A 15,094-nucleotide genomic window follows, 5' to 3' on the forward strand; every position below is an offset into this window, starting at 1 on the left:
TAAGATCATTAGTCAATTGACAGTTGCTGGATGCGATAGAAAAAGATGACCTATCGGGTGATCAGATCGCGGTGAATTGGATCATTATTATTGATTAACTGCTTCAATTGTTCGTAAATGGAGTTGACATTATCAGATTGCTCGACTCGTTTATTGAATTATTGTCAATTTATGAACTGTTATCACCAGTAATCTGAAAAGTATGTCTTGGATTGCCGATTTCATTTTCATTTCAGTTTATGAAAGTGCACACTGCACAGGATCAACTTTGAATACTAATTATTTGCATGGTCAGACAAATCTGGAAAATCAATCGCTGAAGCACCGGAGTATGGTCATTGGAACTTTCAAGCAATGAATGCAAGTATCTCGTTGAATCAATTTCATTGCTGTCTTGAAAGAGAAAAGGGATGCGGGGGAGGAGGAATCAGGAAATTTGAGTTCGACTGCCAAATTTATACAGCTCTGCATTTCTTCATGTCTACTACATATAATCTACAGGGCTGAGCAGATGGCAATTTCAATCTACAGGACTGAGCAGATGGCAATTTCAAGAAGAAATTATTGAAACTCAATTTCAATCAAATTTTCCATGAAACCAGTACGTTACAGCAGGAGATATTTCATTCTAGAAATGTTCCTTGTGAAATTCTGCACAAAATCCCTTTTTAATATTTGACCTTCTAAGATTGAAAAATAGCTTAAAAAATCGCATTCAAAGTTCAGAATACAGAATTTCAATTTTCAAGCCATTTTATGATTTTAGAAATTCACTTCTTCCAAGTTCCAATTTTGCAAAGGAATAATCCAACCATCAGACTGTTGAAGCAGACACCAGACAACTCAAAATTATTTTTAAATCCAATTTTCAAGATTTGATCAATTTTAAGATTTAAAATTCTGCAACTGGGATCCTCAAGATAGTGGGAAGATTTCCATGCTTGATTCGGCACCCCTATATTTCAAAATATAATCCAAGTTTAGAAAACGACATCTTTCGGTGTTGTGGTATTGCGAAACTCTGAAGAAACGACTCGCAAATTTTCAACCGTTCAATAGATCCCTAAAAATGGACTTTGATTTCGATGGAAATGGCTAAGAGTAAGATTGACGCAGAATCTCAAAATAATGCTATCTTTTGGTTCAAAAACAGGTTGGGTAAGAACTAGAGACTTAGAGTGACAAAAATCAGAATTTTTTCAAAAACCTCTCCTCATTGAGCCCCCATATCTACTCTCCAGAAGAACCTCCAGAGATGAAAATTTTTCTGAGTGACTTTCAACTCAAAATGAAGGTCTACGCTGAATTTGGTCAAAACCGTCTGACTTTTAAAAAAAAATCACTGTAATAGACATAATAATGTATTACACTGTAGGTAATACGGTCAAATTTTGAATGTTTACCGCCTCCCATCCCCCTACCAACTCCAATGAAAAAAGCTACCCCACCACACCTTAGAGTGGATCCAATAAGTAATGTATTTGAAAATTGAAATATCCACATCTCAAACTTTAAACTCATTTTTTGAGCTATTTTTCAATCTTAGAAGGTCAAATATTAAAAAGGGAATTTGAGCAGAATTTCTCGAGGAATATTTTCAGAATAAAATATCTTCTGCTATAAGGTACCGGTTTTGTGCAAAATCGCATCGAAATAAAACAGTCCAATGCGTCGAAAATGTTGAAAGTTTTCTCAACTTTCATTCAAACTTGCAAAATTATTTTTAAAAATGCGACTCAGGATGCAGCGTTTGTACTGCAAATCTGAGCCAAAAAACAGCTCCATTAAGCCTATAAAAGCACCCAGAATCTTGACCTAGCCAGAACGAAGACAAATCTGATCATACACCAGAGACACCAATACCATTCAAAAGTGCATACCTATTCCAATAGCAAAGCAACTAGTTACCTCTACAAAGATATAGGTTTTGAAAAGAGAAACCAAAACTTCACACGAAGGCCGAAGAAATAACGCACTTGTACCTATACCTACCTACGAATAGGTAAACTCATAGGCTATAGCTACCAAAATCTGGTTTCATCAATCATAAAACTAAAGAAGAATGACGCGTGTATCCGCGCGTGAGCAATGCAGGACGCAGAGCGCTAATTTCCATATCATATATATTTAGTTTTGATTTATGAAAATTATCCCAAATGTTACGAGCATGAGCATGTGAGCATGAGCAACAGCAAGAGTAGCGCGAAACACACTCATAAAAAATGAAAAAAGAGAAAAAGAACACAACGAATGAGATGCAGATAGCTGGACAAAGGAAAGTAAAGTGAGAAAGACCACGTTTATGAGTATCAGATTACCTACGAGTACACCCGAGGGGTATTTTATTGCCACCCCGAATATACGAATAGCAGGTTGTTGCGCTCAGTTGCGAAGTGTGACGATGAGAAATATAAATCATGGGACGTGGAGCGGAGCACAGAGGTGCTTTTCACTGGGATATTTTTATATTAGTATTTTACCTGCCTGTGCCTGGCTTATATATGCGTGGTGAACACCTCGGACAACACCAAGAATTTGTTTTACAATGTATAATCGGCAATAATTCAAAAGATAAGTGGTGAATAATAATTCATATACACATGTGAGGTTGTTTTTTTTTTTTTTTTGGCGAGTTGCGGAGAAGAAGAAACCGCTGTGTGCGTATTTATACGATTACGAAATATATTTATACGGATTTAGTGTGTCTTTAAAAATACCATAACTAGTAAATATGTATAGAGAAACTCTATATAGAGAGAGATATGGAAATTTTATGGAACGCAGCTTCCGCTACAACCCTGACATATGCGACGATTTAATCGACCAATGATGATAACCTATAGTGAAGAAAAAGTATTGCTAAATTTGACCTCCACCACCCTGGCAATTATTTCAAAATTCAGCCTAAATCCGGACTATGAAAGGTACGTTGTGCGCTCTGACATGACATAAAAGGATGCGACGCGTATAACCGAGATGTATCAATAAAATGAAGAAGAAAAAAAACATAGCGAATCTCTGCTGTGCGGTCTCTCTATCCATAACACCTCTGCGAAAGGCGATGTATATTAAGCGATAAGCAAAATGACTTATTATATCAGTGACCCATATATTAGCCAGAGATTGCGATATGGATATGCTATCCCAGAATTACCTACTATTTCCCGTTAAGAATACTATAGAATATTTTTTCACGTCGACAGTATATTCTGTGTAAGAAACCAATGGATGATATGGCCGGGCGCCGACGACGTCGATCTGCGTCCTATTTGTGCACGACGCGCGAAAACTCGTGCTCGAATCGCCTGTGTGTGATCCTTACGCTCGTGTGAAGATGGGTTGTCTCGTCGTCTTCGTGGTATTTATTTTTTTCGGGTTGCAGCGAAACAAAATGCATCAGTTTATGAACACTTATGTGCATAGAACTATTAGAAACCCTTTACGAGGTATTTGAATTCTTCTGAAGCCGAAATAAAATTCGAATTGTGCGTTGAGAGAAGAGAAGGAGAGAATAGACTCTTTCGGCGTGTAATATTTGCCCAACGTATACTGGAATTATGCCAATATACGCTGAAGAAATTAGTGAGTTATGTTGTTAATAAATTTTACTTGCGCATTACTCGTCTTACGTACGCTCTGTAGTCTGGTTGATGCTAATTCGACATTTAAACTCATGTGCCGCATCATTAAATCTGCGATTAGGGTTTTTCAAATGTGCCAGGGTCAAAGGGTGACATCGTACAATGTAAACGGTAAAATAACTTGGTTGAAAGGGTCGGTAGTTTGTTTGTTATGACATTCGCTATGTCTTCGGAGCATGGAAAAAGTATACATATAATCACTTTCGTAAACTCGTGTTAATGACTTGAAGATCAAAACAAAAATGATTTAAGAAAACACTTGTGCTTGACGCAGAGGAAGGGGAAGGGATGGAAATAAAGAATGTAGGTGATTTTTCATTCCTAAAAAAAAAAATTATTAGAAAAATGTGTCTGAATTATTCACTTGTAGTTATTGTGGGTCTCAAAAATGATCGGATTATGGATTTAGAAATTATTTAGAGCAATATGGGCCAAATTGCACAATGAATTGATTTTTCAAAATTTTTTTATGATGCTCAACTTTTGAGTCGAATTTCTCGGGACTTCTGAAATTTGGAGAAAATCTGTTTGCTGCGTTTTATTAATAATTGAACGCAGTTTCGAAAAATATTTGCCAAAAAGTTAACAAATTTTGCTTTTTTTGAAAGCTCAATTTTCAAAAACTTAGCCAATTTCAGGTCGAGCTATATAATTTTCAAAAATAAATCGAAAAAGGATCAGAAAGGATCGATTTTTTTGGAGATATTTTCAACCGTGAACTTTTCTCGAGGGGATTCATCGCCTGATGAAGTGGTATACTGTGTTCGAAGTGATTTTTTCTATCACCTTGAGTAGTTCCTGTTACTCTCAGAAAAACTTTTGAAGGGGTATAATACTGATGCATCCATACAATGCAGAGGAGAAAAGCACCCCCCCCCCAATTCTTTTCAAACTGACAAGGGCTATTTTTGCAATGAGCTCCTCAATTGTTTTTCGACTTTCCTAAAAGAAAAAAACCTACCAATGTATCAACTTTCGTCGTGCTGCCAAAAGAAGATGGTTCGCAGATTCATTTTCAAATCGATTTTCGGAGTCCCCCCCCCCCAAAAAAACTTTTGGTTCATTATTTTTACTCGTATCATCTCTGAAATCTTAATAATCCACGTGTAATACAATTTTTCCCATTTTCAGGAAATTAAGGATGGTCAATGGAAGCATTGTGAGGATCAACCCCCCCCCCAAATAGTTGATACTCGTATTCAGTGCTCCCAAAATCCTAATAGGTAATAATAAATCATGATTTCTCCAACTTTCAGGAAATTTAGAGGAGACAACAATAGAGCGAATGGGGGAGGTGAAAACGAAAAAAAAATCAGTTGATATTCGTATTCGGTGCTCTCAAAAATATAATAAATAAACCTCGTGTTATGTGATTTTTTTTTTGATTTTTAGAAAATTTAGGAGGCAGTGGGGAGCATTTTAGAGCGATCAAATCGAAAAAATGATTCAATTTTCGTATTTAGTGCTCCCTAATAAAATCTTAATAAACCACACGTCCCATGATTTAGGGAGTAGTAAGGGGTGCATCAAGGCGTCAAATAGAAAAAATAAATTAATATTCGTATCATTAGCTCTTTCAAAGAATTATGAAACCATATGTCACACCTGTACTTCCCTTCCCCCCCCCCCTAATTACACATGGGAAAAAGTTCGACGTACCTAGTTGTAAACATCATGAAAATGTTTGTTTTCTCAATTTTTTCAATTTTTGAATTGGGTATAGATAAATTTGAAATTTGGAAAGCTTTTGCAAAATTGAGCTGTCAAAAAAAAAACTCAACAACAATTTTTTCAAATTTTTGAAACTCTCGTGTTCAAAGTTCAAGATGTACATGTTTCAATTTCTGAAGTATTTTTGAACTCACTTCATCAACGATAACATTTCACAAAAAAAATTGACGAATGGTTCTTCAATTGAACTGTAATTGACCAAAATTAGTTCTAAATCCACGATCCGATCATCTTCAATACTCACAATCCTGCATCCAGCATCCAAGAACAAATAATGACTCGAAAACTTGGATGTGAATGTGAGCCCATCCACACCAGACTGTTTCAAGATCATCCAAGTATCACTTTCGTGACTTCAAACTATCAGAATTGAATTTCCCCAAAAATCTTCCTCCACTCCTCTAATTACTCATTTTTCGACACAAACGACGCCTTCGTCAGCTGCTGTTTAATTACTCAATCTGGTCAACATCAATTAATCCAGCCTAAAAAAAAAACACCACCAGAGGCGATAACGTTCTGCAACACGCGTCGTCGTCCTATCAATAAACATGCAGGCGCTAAAACTTCCAACAACGTGTAATTTTCGAGCCTATGTTCGGGTTAAAAGCTAAAATTAAGACGTTCACAGCCGACCGAAAGTTCCGCCCTTCCGCCCATTTGGTATCGCGTCATTAATTCGCGTTATCGTTGCCGCTTCTCGAACTGCTCTTAATTAAACGCGAAATTAATTATCCGCGAATAGCATATACCTGCTCACTATACTCAGCTACTTATATACTACAGATATTTATAAACAACCTAGGTACAGTGGGTACTTACAGGTTGCATCATTAATTTGTCTTTAAAAATACACCCAGCCCTCTATAGATGCGTTCTATCATCATTTCTACACGGCCAGATAGACATGTCGGCACCTTGTCGACGAGTGAGAGAAAAAGAGAGCTTTTCTATACGTTTCGGTCCAAATATATAGAGGAGATGAATTATTTATCCTCTCTTCTATCCCTTCGTTGGTCACTTGGTCGCGCATTACGTAGCAGTTCAATGCTTCAAATTCTCACCTCTCTTTCTGCCTCTTCTCAAGCCTTACAGAAGATATGCAAGAACAGCACCCCTGTATCGTCTCATCGGTATACCTAAGGATCGCGATAAGCCTTCATCTCACGCTGAGACTTAGCCCATCGCACGTCATTCATCACACACTGAAATACTTGGTTGTCGTAATTCCATCACATACTGCTGCGGCGGTGGGTCACACAAGATACACTCGTACTCGTATTTTTAAGAACCCCTAGGTGGACACGGACAATTATTTCGTCTTTTTTCTTCTGCTTCTCTCGCGAGTCTCCGATCGTCTTTCCAGATTTATTTATACTTATATTATTATTATACGTAGCATACTACGAGTATATAAAAATGCTGCGGTGTTCCCGATGTAATAACTTTCCATGTCCCTCCCCCTCCCTCTCCCCCTTCCTTATAATATAACTTTTAAATACATCCAGAAAACACTTCATCCATAATATACATGTAGGTACTCGTACACTACTAATAAATACGTGATTATATTTGCATAACCATTTTTTCTTCGTACCACGTCCCTTGCCCTCGCCATTCGCGCGCGCGCGGATTCTTTATGACGAATATTTACATATAAACGACAAATATTAAGACTTGAATTATTGAATTCGAATATTCTTTGTAAGCTGCAGCAAACAAAGCCGAACGAGCTCGAAAGGAGTATCGTAAATCGTCATAAATACGTACCTAATACTATACGTATAAGCTGCCACCGCGCTCTCTATCCCATTGCCATAAGTCAACATCGTAAATTTTCTCACCTATTTTGCCCCGGCGACTCTATTAGGTACTTTATTGAGCTTTATATTATACGTATATGCTCCTGCCAGTTGCGTCATTTTTGCCGCGAGACGATTTGAAGAAAAATTTATTTTCAAACTTTCTATCTATACACGTCCTAGCATACCATAACCTATTCTTGTATAAGGTAGTAGTTCGCGAACGTGTTCCTCATCCCTCTCCTCTTCTGCCCACCATCTTTCTGCCAGTACGAATTCCTTCCCGTAAGTATTCTTTTACGTGGGGTGATTTGTACCTAGGTATTTATTCGAATAATTGCTATTTTTTCCCTGTCATGAACATCTATTTGGTTTGTATGTACTTGATGGACATTTTTAATCACATAATTTTATTTGAAGAGATTTTAATGCAACACTTACCAAGCCAAAAAAACAATGACGGTATCGATCCCGAATGAGCCATCTGGTTTTATTCCTGCAAAAAATGAAAAATAGAAATCATTAAATAACATAAATTATACTTGATTAATCATTCGATCTGTCGATCACCTAAATCAAGTAGAATAAATCATCAAAAGGCCATCACAAGAAGATCACACTATGATCACTCCCATCAATTGACCTAACAGCCACTCAGATGTATATTGAACAATGAACATGCCATGAAAATGCATCAGAGTGATCTCAAATTCGCTCTAAATCAAGGAATTTGAGTCAGAACTCACATTTACTCAAAATTTTGAAAAACTATGACTTGATTCTTGGAATCAAGCTGCAGAATCGTGGGTCTCAAAAATAGTTATGAATTTCTCATTTAAAATCCACCCGAACAATTTTGACTGAGCAATTGAATATGTATCAATAGTAGGAGGAGGGCTTTTCACACAATTTGCTCGATATGTGGACATTTTTGCAATATTTCACTCTTTCCAGGAATTTCACCAAATTATAGTCATTTTCAACAATTTTATAAGTATTTTCACAAATTTTCAAGCAGTTTCGAAAATTTTGCTGAATTGTGCTGATTTTTCATCAATTTACGCTAATTTAATAATTGAAAGGTCAGCATGACAAATTTTCACACAAATTTGAAAAAAATTTAATTTGGTTTTGAATAATCCAAGCGACTTTTAAAGAAAGATTTTACTCAAATTTTGAGACATTTCATCAAGTTTTGATCGTTTTTAAAAGTTCTTATGGCAATTTAACAAGTTTCAACGATGTTTTCAGCAACTGTTCTAATGTTTTGCGCAACTTCAGGAACTTCAGGGTGATTTCTATGCCAGTATTCACAGTTTACTATAATACTCCATGTAATTTTTTCAGTTTCTTTTCGTTTCAATGGTCAATTTTTTGGTTTCTTTGCAATTTTCAATGTTTTTTTAAATTTGAAAAAGTAGCCAGAAAATTGACAAACCGTGAGCAAAAAAAAATTACCAAAAAAACAACAAACATTTCTGGTCTTCAATTTCAAAAAGTTTCGACCATTTTTTGTAAATTTTTGATCAAAAAACAAGATTAAAAAAACAAGACTTCTAAAGTACTTCTTGACAAAGGAATGAGATTTTCTCATAAATTTGATCAAAAAGCAGTCAATTTTGACCAAAAAAAAGTACTTTTTCTCAATTTTTGTCGAAAAAGCAAAAGACTTTTTTGTAGGTAACTTTTTCGTAAAAAAATAAAATTGACTTTTGAATTTGAATTTTTTGCGAAAAACGAGAATATTTCTATCAAGAAACGAGATTTTGGAATTTTGAACGAAGGCGAAATCGTTGATATTTTTGGCAGACTTTTAAACATTTTTAGTAAAGAAGTGGAACTTTTTGTCAATTTTTGGCATTTTTGGAAAATAGTGAGATTTTCATGAATTTTTGGCGAAAAATCGACAATTTGTAGCAATAAACAAGACTTTTGTAAATTTTGGCAAAAAGCTACATGTTTTGCCTTTTTTCTAAGTTATAATTTTCGCAAAACTTTGCTCAATTATGGGAATTTTTTAATCATTTTTGAGAGGAGTGGGCGCGATTTGAATCGTGAATTTTGATTCGTGATTCAAATCAATTTTAAAATGATTCTTGGATTCAATTATTCGAACTGATTCGAATCGCAAAAACGAAGCACAGATTCGTGATTCGAAAATATCATCAACGATTCCTGTTCACGATTCGAATCATTTTTTTCTCTTTCGATTCAGTTTCTGAACTTTTTTTACCTGATACAGGATGTTCATTATTTTTGGCAAGTTTTTAAGGTATTTTTCATTAGGTGCATTTTTCCAAAATTCCACAAATTTCGTGTATAAATCATGAAATTTCCTGATTTTTTCAGATTTGCAAATTTCCCCGACTTTTTCCAGTTTTCCAGATTTTCCAGAAAATAGACACCCTGTGATAAGAATAGTTTTTTGATTTTATGTTTACGCTAAATCTGCGAATGAAAAGTACAAAACCTAAATTCTTGATTTTAGAGCTTTTTCAATTCAAAATTGGGCATCTCTGACGATTTTCAATAGTAAGAGTCAGATGATCAATTTTTTTTCGGCATCTTCCTAAAATGGTTCTCACAAAATTACACAATAATTACATCAGCGAGTTTACACCAAAAATCAACAAAATCCTTCATCAGTTTCACCTTCGATACAATTTGTCTCAATATATCACAATCAACTCAAATCTTTCTTCACCCAGCACAACGATTAGAGTATATCAACACCGCATTCATTAACCCAAAAGTACCCTGCTACGTAAGTTAACCTCTACGTCGCACCCATGTCTAAACTATTTACCCACCAAAGTCCTCTAACCAATGATGACACCTCAATAGCATTCGCATACACAGCTCATTAACCTCGAACTGCTCCACATCCACCCTCATCCCCTAACCCTATAGACCTACGAGTACATTGTAATCATCTCTTCGACTATTTCATATACCCAATAATGCGAAAAAACCTACACGATTTTAACAAAACCCACAGCCACGTATCTCTCCAACGCCCAAACCCGCTTATAAAGATTTAAACAGCTTTAGCGAAAAATTAAAATAGACCACATCGGATTACGTGGTGGTAGCAGATTTACGCGTGTTCTGGCCACTGAAAATCTATCCTAATCCTCTTGTTATCTGCGCTGGCTTCTCGGATCACACAAATATAATAAATATATAATAGTATAACGTGTAAAGTACGAGTATTAATAGTGCAAAAATTTCTCGAATTTTTAAATCGGCAGGTAAACTACACTACGACGGGCTGCACACTTCATCGAATTTAATATCATCTATACCTAAACGTTTATTATAACCTAGTGTGGTATTAGTTTAACACAAAAAAAAAATATCTATAATACTATAAAGGAAAGTCCCCTTTTTTTGTTGCCGGTAAACTCGAAACTTGCCGAACCAAAAATTCTGAATTTTTATACATACGAACGCCTGTAAGCTGGAGAGTGTTTATAGCGAAAAAAAATTTGAAAAAGTTTAAAAGGACAATTGTTATAAAGCTTCAAAGTTGAAAAAAATGACGACTTTTTTGGACTTTGCGGAGGTGAAACCAGTTTGCGGAGAGACGAGGTAAAATTTCGTTGCAAAGCGAGTGTATTACGTTGCATTGAGGGTAGGTACTGGAAGTGGGGTGGTTCTACAGCAGTTCGGAACAGTGTTGCCAGGTTTTTGAGATGTTAAAACCCCAATTTATGAATTTTTAAAAATTTTGCACGAATGCCAGTAACAATTGAAAAAAAAAAACCATAAATTTCCAAAATATGAGGTGTCCGCCTTCTATTTGAACGGGACCGCGATTTTTGGAAAGAGCATGTTCTACAGCCCCCAAATCCAAATTTTCAGCTGCCCAAGTTTATTTTTCGAATTTTGGCGAATTTTTGAAAATTCAAAATTGACTGTTTTTGGCGATTTATGCTTTTTTAAAAAAAGTACGTAGGTACGTACTTGACCAATAAAAATGGTCAAAATAAGTCCCAAAACTAATATTATTTCCCAAAATCCAAATTTCACCATTTCCAGCCATTCTGGAGCCTCCAGCAATATTTTTCAATCTCTCCAGAATTTTGAATTTGCTCCAGAAATCGTGAATATGAAATTGGGCAGCTATAAATCGAGTTGTGTGTTATACTCAATCTGTTTAACGAGTTTATCCACATTTGAGTCGGTTTTGGGGAGTGGTTTTTTGACCAACTTTTTTCAAATAGAAAATCCAAAAAAATCAAAAGTTTTCCATTTGCGAGGAAATTTTTAAAATATGCGCGAATCGCTGTATTTTGTCCACAACTGACCTCCCGAGACCAAATTCCGCCATTTCCCACCGATCTGGAACCTCCAGCGCGATTTTTAAATTTCTCCAGAATTTTGAATTTGCTCCAGAAGCCGTGAATATGCAATTGGGAAATTCACTCATATTGAATTCGATTTTTTAAAAAAAATCAAAAACAGCACTGAACCGATGCACCAGAAAAAAGAATCATTCGGGTCATCATGATTGTGACCGCATTTTTCGTGACGGTCATGATTTTATGTGACCATTTGTGACCTTTGTAGCTAGGTACCTACTTGAATTTTCAAATTTGTGTCTCGAAACTAATGTATGTACGTCAGACTCTTTGAAAAGAGGAACTTTTTGATAAATTCAATTTTAAATTGACTCATATCATATGTATGTACTAAATTCATAAGTACTTCAAAAAACAGGTGAATGCTTCGGTAGGAGAAATTTTTATCACATTTAATTTTATTCCTTAGGTATAACATTTTACGTTAGTAAATCCACTAAATTTTGAATTTGATTTTTAAAAAAAAAATCAAAAAGAGCAGTGAACCCAATGCACCAGAAAAAAAGAATCATATTAGGCCATCAAGATTGTAACCGCATTATTGGGAATGGTCATGATCTTATGTGTCCATTTTTGACCTTTTGTACCTTATGTGACTGTGATTTAGGGGGGAAAATGAAAATTTTGAACTTCAAAGAACAATAATTTGGCCTGTGTCTGAAAAATTCCACTATCCAAAAATCACTGATAATGAAAATGAAAAAAATAAAATAAAAAGAGTAATCATCAAGTTTGTCATTTGTAGCCAAAAACTTAACTAGGTACGCAGATGATTCGCAATGTCAGATTTTATACACGTACTCAAGTTTACAATTTTTCAGTTTGGTAACTGTTCTAATGGTTCAGCGATATTCGGAGATAAAACTATGAGAAATGGGGAACTTTCAGGAACTAGAGTTGACCCCTGGAGTGAGGAGAGTTTAAGTTGAAAATTACAGAAAGGTCATTTTTTTGGAGGGGCATTGGCATTACCTACATCAGGTGAAATGTGAAATAAGATAATTACCAAACAATTTTTTATTCATTCATATGTAAATAAACAAAAACAGCTCTAGATCTCTCCAATAAAAATTTCAAACTTCGAAGAATGAAAATGAAAAAAAGAATTAAAAACGGTAAATTGACCAATTTTATCATTTTTAGCTAAATTTTTGTTCAAAGATTATATCTATTCCGGGAGTGCCGACTTTGGAAAAAAGACCGAGGGAGTAAAATTTCTGATATTTCGCAAGTTTTTGAGCTCAAACTAACTAGATGATTCACGAAGTGTCAAATTTTATGTAGGTAGGTTATAGGTACATACTTGAATTTTCAATTTTTCAGCCTGGAAACTGTTCTAATATGTGGTTCGGACGTTCAGAAATAAAACTTGAGGAATGGAGTGCTTTCAGGAACTATAGTTGACCCCTGAAGTGGAGAGGGTCAAAGGTTCAAATTACAGAAAGGTCTTTTTTTTTGGAGGGGCATTAGTGTCATCACTCACATTACGTGAAATACGACGACAATTACCAAACAATTTTTTATTTACTCATAAATGAATTTTAAAAAATGCAGCTCTATCTTTCTACTCCACCCGTCCGAAGGACGGGTATTTTCTGCTTGTATAAAATAAAAATCAAAGAAGTGAAAAAGGTTCAACGTGAATACCACGCGGGGTTTAAACTATTCATCGCTATTTACCATGCGTGATAAACATCGAAACTGGTGGTCAACTCTGCCTGAGCCTACCTACAGGGCCAGAGAACGAAAGAGAGAGAGAGCTGCAAAATACTCTGTTATATGCGTGTCATTGTGTGTTATTTTCAACAACTGTCACTTTCAATAGAAAACTCCCCCTGATAGCGGAGCCTTATAGAGTTATGTACAGTAAAGGTACCTTACCTATATAGTAGACCAAACACCCCGACCCAGGTCGCGCCAATTTTTCAACTAGTCATAGTCGAATTTCCGCATCCGTACGTAGGGTTGTCGGGTTTTTGTTTATTTTTATCGCCGAGCCGAGCCTGGCCTCAACCCCCTTTCAAATGTTGTTATGTAACATTAACGAATAGAGACGTTATAGAGGTAGGCAGGCATACAGGCTTCATAAACAATATCACCTCTTGACTCATAGGCGCCTGTGGTTCTCGCTATGAGATGAAAATATCACACCTATCCTTCAATCAAACCTTATTCTTTTTCGTTCTTGGCTTTTATTCGAGGAGATTTACAGTAGCTCGTTGTAAATTCGAGTACCATACTTACTTGAGAATAGCACTTGAGAACGATGATCTGAAAAATTCAACAAGATTCGACGAATTGACTCGCAAAACCATGATTTTGCCACTGTTCTATGGAGTTCTCAAACAGAGAGTGCACAACTGTCCTGAATAAAAAAAGAGCACGTGGTCACTTTTTCAACCCCTTGGACTATTTTTAATGCAATTTTCCACAAAACCAGTACCTTATAGCTGAAGATATTTTGTTCTTAAAATATTCTTCGAGAAATTCTGCACAGATTACCTTTTTAATATTTGACCTTCTAAGATTGAAAAATAGCTCAAAAAATGCATTCATAGTTCAAGACAGAAACTTCCAATTTTACAGGGTATTTTTGGTGCATTTGGGCAAAGACTAGCTGTCCAAAAGTAGTTCTAAATTTATGATCATTCCATTTTTGAAAAGGGATGGCTATTGATTTTGGGCAAAAAGGGAAGCCTTAATTGAAACTAGAAAAACCTTCAACTGAAGCTTGAAACGAAACTGAAAAAACATCAATTTTTTATAACACGTTTCTTCTAAAAATTTTCAATGAATATCATTAAATGTTACCCCTAATACTGATACATACAAAAAACACCTGAAAAAGCATTAGCATCATTGAAAATTGCAAAAAAGTGATGATGAAGTTTCAGAAAAACTCAGCATCAAAAAGTGGAATCTGCGGCCGAATTTGGCAAAATTAAACAAAAAATTGAACAAAACATCATTGAAACCTGTTTTAGAGCATAAAAACACTGAAAGTATGCGAAAACCAATAGAATATAAACAAAACTTAAGCGTAAAATGATGTTAAAATCATTTTAAGAAAAATTGTAAATCTTAAAAAATGTTCAATTTTAGAAAAATTTACTAAAAATGTATAAAAAGTGATGAAATTGTGTTAAAATGATGTAAAAACACTTGGAACGCATTGAAATCATTACTCATTAAGATCATTAAAATCATCCAAAAGTACAAAATTTTTACAAAACCTCACCAAAATGATTAAATTATGCGATAAAGTGTTGATAATTGTTAAAATGATGAGCAAAATGTAAAAAAATTGCATAAAACTTTTTAAAAATGATTTGAAAACGTGAATAAAAAATTTAAATCACTGAAAATCACCAAAAAGTGATGACATATTATAGTAAAATTTGACAAAATTCAGCTAAATTTGCATGGAACATTTTTGTAGCCTCTTCTAAACACACAGAAAAAAATATCAAAAATTACTGTGACCAAAAAAAAACAATAAAATTCCAGTAAATTTTGACCCAAAAAACCCATGAAAAATTGTTAAAAATAAGTTAAA

General features: G+C 35.0%; 1 protein-coding gene and 1 long non-coding RNA gene across 2 annotated transcripts in view; one reads left to right on the forward strand and one right to left on the reverse strand.

Moving 5' to 3' along the window:
• Positions 1 to 8,051, reverse strand: part of LOC135844115 (uncharacterized) — a 203,422-nt gene extending 195,371 nt beyond the window's left edge. Inside the window, exon 1 of the long non-coding RNA XR_010558452.1 lies at positions 7,616 to 8,051. This is a non-coding gene — a long non-coding RNA (uncharacterized LOC135844115). The remainder of the gene's footprint in view (positions 1 to 7,615) is intronic.
• Positions 1 to 15,094, forward strand: part of LOC135844111 (LIM/homeobox protein Lhx9-like) — a 126,849-nt gene that overhangs the window by 20,518 nt on the left and 91,237 nt on the right. The gene's annotated exons all lie outside the window — the stretch shown is intronic.

This window comes from Planococcus citri, chromosome 4 (assembly GCF_950023065.1).
Source record: "Planococcus citri chromosome 4, ihPlaCitr1.1, whole genome shotgun sequence".
Classification (NCBI taxonomy): Eukaryota; Metazoa; Arthropoda; class Insecta; order Hemiptera; family Pseudococcidae; genus Planococcus; species Planococcus citri.